This window comes from Arachis ipaensis, chromosome B05, assembly GCF_000816755.2.
Source record: "Arachis ipaensis cultivar K30076 chromosome B05, Araip1.1, whole genome shotgun sequence".
Taxonomy (NCBI): domain Eukaryota; kingdom Viridiplantae; phylum Streptophyta; class Magnoliopsida; order Fabales; family Fabaceae; genus Arachis; species Arachis ipaensis.
Window position 1 is genome coordinate 88,185,047 of NC_029789.2, and position 5,798 is coordinate 88,190,844.

The 5,798-nt window shown below is 32.9% G+C and overlaps 1 long non-coding RNA gene across 26 annotated transcripts; it reads right to left on the minus strand.

Annotated features, from left to right (window-relative positions):
- Positions 1 to 5,528, minus strand: LOC107643717. 26 transcript variants are annotated; one of them, XR_002363190.1, is made up of 11 exons: positions 5,249 to 5,521; positions 4,895 to 5,124; positions 3,595 to 4,781; positions 3,137 to 3,235; positions 2,450 to 3,062; positions 2,249 to 2,319; positions 1,712 to 1,810; positions 1,527 to 1,607; positions 955 to 1,153; positions 234 to 734; positions 1 to 116 (listed from the first exon to the last, which is right to left on the minus strand). It is a non-coding gene; the product is annotated as an uncharacterized LOC107643717 (long non-coding RNA). The 26 variants fall into 26 exon arrangements; XR_002363189.1 differs by having other exon boundaries at positions 2,445 to 3,062; XR_002363187.1 differs by having other exon boundaries at positions 1,712 to 3,062; positions 3,595 to 3,753; positions 4,086 to 4,133; positions 4,671 to 4,781; positions 5,249 to 5,518.

Here is a 5,798-nt window from a genome sequence, read left to right on the forward strand (position 1 = left end):
AATTTCCATCATAGCTTTTGGTGCACTTTGTCATAATAATCTCTGTCCTCACTCCAATCCTTCTTTTGTCTTAATTATTTGCTTCTAAAGTGCTTATTTTCACGCCCAACTTTTTCCTGAAAAAAAATCATGTTAATTTTAATTAATTTTCATTTCACAACTTGGTTTATTATTATTATTATTATTATTATTATTTAAAATAAAAAATGAAAAAAAGAACACAATCATTGCACCTGTTAGATTTTTTAAGGATTGCTCAATCTCCCAGCAAGCCATTATTGCTTCCATTGCATGGACACAAACATGTTGTTGGAGTTGTTCTTTGAAGGAACAGAGCAACAAAACATAGTGTGATTGCAACAATCAGCACCAACCATGAAATCATATTTAAATAAAGAACACAATTCTGGAATTAATGAATTACAAATAAAATAGAAATACTATTGTTCAAGCCCACTGCCATGATAGATATATATGACTACAAAACCATCTCAATTATGAATAATAATTATCCAAATTTGAGATTCGACACAAAATCAACAACGATCGAAGTCTTGATTATATAAATTTTAATACTGTATCATATTTAGCTGTGGGAATGAATGGACAAAAGATCAGTCACATATTTTGTTTGTGACAAGTCCCTTCCTTTGCCCACCGAAGCCTTGACCCTGTTGAAGTCGAGCATTCCCATGTCAAGTTGGCTTCCATCTCCTTCAATCTCATTCCCTCCACTGAAAAGAAAACCACTTCTTGAGTTCCCTCCATTCATCAAGAAATAACCCATCTTCTCATATTAATGAAGAATTTTTCCCATTTCTCTTTTCACTAAACAAGTTTAATATGTATATAAAAAAAGACTAACCCTCACATAATATATATGCACATTCATAAATAAAACAATATTTAGAGAGAGAAAGTAGAGTGTGTGTGTGTTTGAGAGAGAGAGAGAACCTTCTTGTTAACCAGGGATGCATTTACAAGTGATTTCATAACCATCATTGCTTTTTAATTAACTGTTGATGTATATTAGTAGTCAAAGCCTTTTAATTAGCTTTGACTCAGAGTCTTGCTGGAAACTAAACTCCAAATCAGGAACATTCTTGAAATGGTTCAGCTCAACAAAACAAATAAAGCTCCAATATTTGCTACACTGATTGGAAAGGAAGCAAAGTTCGAGTTAATATCATCAGAATTTACAACTAATAATAACCAGATTTTTCAAAAAAAGTAAATCTCCATTACTAGTTCTAAATTAAGCCAAAATGCCAAATATATACATGCTCTTAATTATCTAGAAAATGAACTTTAAAAGTTCCACCCTAAAGAAATAATAATAAATTCTTGGGGATATTGCTATAATCATTAATAAATTTATAGTCTGTATCACAAGCTTCTACTAATATCCATTTTCTGAACTAACTTTAATCATATCATAAGTAAACAGGCACAAGATCAAAGTTTAAATAAAAAAGCAAATTTAAATGAGAACAAAAGCGAATAATGTAAAATAAATATTTTGATACCGATTTCATGGATTCTGCAATTTCAGATACAGCATGAAGACAAGCAGAAATCATGGTCTGATCCCATAATGGATGAGATACCTATTTCATGAATAAGAACAATTAGATAAAGGATTTTCTTTAGCTGAAAGAATCAATAATTCAACATTCAATGGTGGTATATCAAAACTAGAAGCACTTCGTACCCAATGCCTAAGAAGCCTAGAACCGAATATAGTAAGGGTGCGATTCATAATTTGCAGCAAGGACCCATTCTTAGATCCATCACTATTATTTTTTAAAATCTAAAATCACATAGAAACATCCATTAGCAATAAGTATACACAACAGAGTCTAAAATTGTATGATGAAAATTAAAGCACACACAATAACAATTTTAGCTTGCACAATAGTGCAAGCAGAAAATAAAGTTCATAAAAAGTCTCTAAATGAATATTACAAGATCCTCCATGTAAAAGAAAAGAGCTATAAATACGGAGGTCACTGAATAGCAAGAAGCCAGGATATTTTCTTGCATGCTTTTATATGAATCTATGATAATTAAAAATTGAATCAAAGAAAATATGGACAGTTCAAATCTTGGTTAGAACAAATTTGATTAATAGAGCCAAGTTCTCAATGCATCACACATAAACAGTTTGTTATCATAGTTCAAAACAAACAGAAAAAGAAAAAAAAATCATCCAGCATGCTAATAAAAATTATGCTCCAAATATAATTACCTCTAGTTGTTGAAACACATTGGTTAAAAAGGTCTTTTCCATATTTCTTGAGAATGGACTTAAAGAAAAACCTGAGCATATCAGCAAAGCATAGAAACTACGACATAAAGTGGTTTCCAAAACCTACTTCTTTCTTGTAATAAAAAATTGCATATAGAACAAAGATAGTAAACAAGCAAGAGTGCAAGACAAATACCTAACCTTCTACACAACTTTATAGATGCTCTCCAAAATTCACTTCCAACTAAACAAGAATACTAACATCAGAATCTTTCATCATTCATATGCATCAAATTTTAGAAATAGAAACATTTTCTCAGCTCGATCAATTTACATTCTAAAAACAAAACAATGTCTCAAAATCTTTTGACTATCGTTGAATCACGAAAGATTAAAACTAGCACATTCTTCTGAAGTTGTGTATTGATGAATTCATATATCAACTCCAGTGAAGAATCTCATCCATCTATCACAATCGAATCAACAAATTTCCTAAAAAAAACAGTAAAAAAGACTATTGTAAGAAAATCTTAACAAACTTCTCCATCGCGGTCCTCTTTCTCCTTATCACATTGATTGGATTCTAAACTTTGTCTGTTTAATCAACGATTCACAGAAAAAATAAAAGCAGATAAAATAAGAAATTGAAAATCATAATCAGCATAACCGCAATAATTGAAAGGCATGAAGAAGGAAAAAGAAATCAAAGTACGGAACCATTTCGCGAAGAATCTTTGACCGAGGATGCCGTCGAACATTTTCGTAGATCTGATTTACTGGCGTGACTCAGTGAGCAAGCATTATCTATTTATTCCTACGAGATCATAAACTAGATCAGAAAGTATGAAGTGAGAGGAAAAATCAACAGAAGAAGATGAAATAGATTACCTATTGGAAGTGACAAAGAAGGCGCAACCAAATCGCAGAGCTCGTTGAAGGCAACAACAACGACCTTGTTTGCAGCGGCGACGCTGACGAGGAGATGAGCTGCAACGGGCGGCAGCAAAGAGATGTATGAGAGAGGTGGAAGATGAACGACGACAAGAGATTAGGGTTCGTCGTTCACATCACTCTCCCCTTCTCAAATGCAAGACTAATCACTTTCAGATTCATCACCTCCTCAGTTTAAAACAAATAAAAAGGGGGAAAAAGGAAAAATGATTGCCAAAAGAAATTGAAATTACGACAGGGACTAAAACCGTCGAAATTAGTCCAAAAATGGCAGTTTTATGGACCTGCCATAATACTCTTGTCATTTTAATCAAGATTTTTTTGTAGTGATATGAGATATTAATCTACCAAAAATAAATCAGATGCACAAACAGTTAAAGAATGCCATAAAGTACCTGATGATGGGAATTTCCACTAGAAGGCCATAGAGAATTAGCTTGTAAATAGTAACTAGAAGCTGCTGCAAACTCTCGCTTCACTGAGTCACCTTCGCCATACAGTCCTTTGTAAACAAGCAAGATCACCCAAGTAATTCCAGTCCCCTATGGATTCTCCTTAATGTTTTGTCATGGACACCACAAATGTGACATCAATATTCTTAAAGGCAAATCTAGAATTTGCTGGTGCAGAAAATGAAAAAGGACTAAGTGCATTCGAAGTGCTTTCTCAGCTAATTAGTATTTTCCTCCTTCAAAGATACCAGGTATACACACAACATAACAACTACATATAAATACTGAAATACATACTTCATAACTACTTGGTGGTTCATATGGATCATCAATACCAGTGAACAAACTTGCAAAAAACCAAATAATAATGAATAATAGTGCTTGCTTCTTATGCTATGATAATGCAGAGATAAAGTTTTTGGAATTCAAGCCACCTATAATTGCCGCGTCTGCACTTCTTTGTGCTTCTCATGAGTTCTTTCCTTTTCAATTCCAAAGCCTCTTATCAGCAATATCCAATTGTTCATATGTAAATAAAGTACATCCCTAACCATTTACCATCATTATAATGAACATTCAAATAGCAAGTGATTTTCATGCATAATGTTTACATGACTTAAAATATCAGAAGAGATTCAAGTATATTAGGATTTTTTGGGTGTTTTTACTACTGATCTAGATTATAAAATGTATGTGATGCATTTAAATTCACAAGACACGCATAAAAAGGGATTTGACATCTAAGAGACACAAGCAAAATTCTCATTTTTATGTTTTTACTTCTTCACTCAATACTAAAAATTGATTAAAAATGTTAAAATAGACTCAGACTTTATATTTGGTCCTAGCTCAGTATAATAACAACTATAGTAATTCATATATCAAACACCGTGGTTTACTAATTGTATACGAAAGTAATTACAATTAAAGAATAAAACCGCTAGTTTATACATACAGGTTTCCTAAATTTCATGAAACAGAAGTAGAAAAAATAAATCAATTACTCTATTGTAAGCAACCTATAAATGATTCGCAAGCAGATCAATGGTGTCTCGCTTACGAAACTTCTTTGATGAATTCCTCTTTCTCCTTATCTGATCCGATTCCTTGATTGTTTAATCAACGATTTGCTGAAAAACAAAAAGAGATAAACTGCAAAATTGAAAATCGAAATCTGCATAATTACAATCAATGAAAGGTATTAAGAAAAAAGAAAAGAAGTAGAGAAATCAAAGTGTAGAACCATTTCACAATGAATTCCCAATCAAAGAGGCCGTAAAAAATTTTGGAAGATCTAATTGGTGGCGCAAGGGGATGAGAAACAATGACGAGATGAACGATAGCTGCGGAAGATGAACGGGGACAAGAGATTAGGGTCCATCATTCACATCACTCACTTTCTCATACGCAGCAACACTAATCACTCTTTCATCTGGAGCATTCAATTTAAAACCTCTGTGTTGGGCTTACATGCTGCAACAGATTTAAAAATCTTAGAGAAGAAGACACATTACTCAGAGAGAAAGAGGGAGAGAGAGAAGAGGTAATTAACGCATTACAGAGAAGAAGAAGAGAAATGAGAATTTTGTGTACAAACCTAGAAGTGAGAACGCAGATCACATCAATGGAAGCTATGAACTCTGATGAGGCATCGCTGGAGGAGAACACTCACTCTCGCGCACTCTACTTGCTAAGCTAGGTTTGCATAAATGAGGTTTTTCTTTAATTAATAAAATAATATATCGGTGGTTCTAACCGTCGAAATCACAAAAACTGCCATATTCAAAAAGGAAGTTACGACAACATGTACCGCCGAAAATACAGAAAATTATGGCAGTTACAAAGAACCTCCCTAATAAAAATGTCGTTTTAAACTAGTTTTTTTTGTAGTGTTCGTTGATAGCATAGTCTAAACTGGCAATTAAATCCCATCATCAAAGTTTAATTAAAAGGATTTGTCACAATTCAAATCAAATAACCGAGAGTATTTAAACCCCCAGGTTGTTCTCCCTTGGAATTACAATGAAGTGCACAATTATTGGCTATTAGGGGGAATGGGGGTTGAGATTACAAGAGGCAAGAAATGTAAATAGTAAGAAAGTAAATAAGCATGCAAAGAATTAAACTCAAGCAAGTAAAGCAATAAA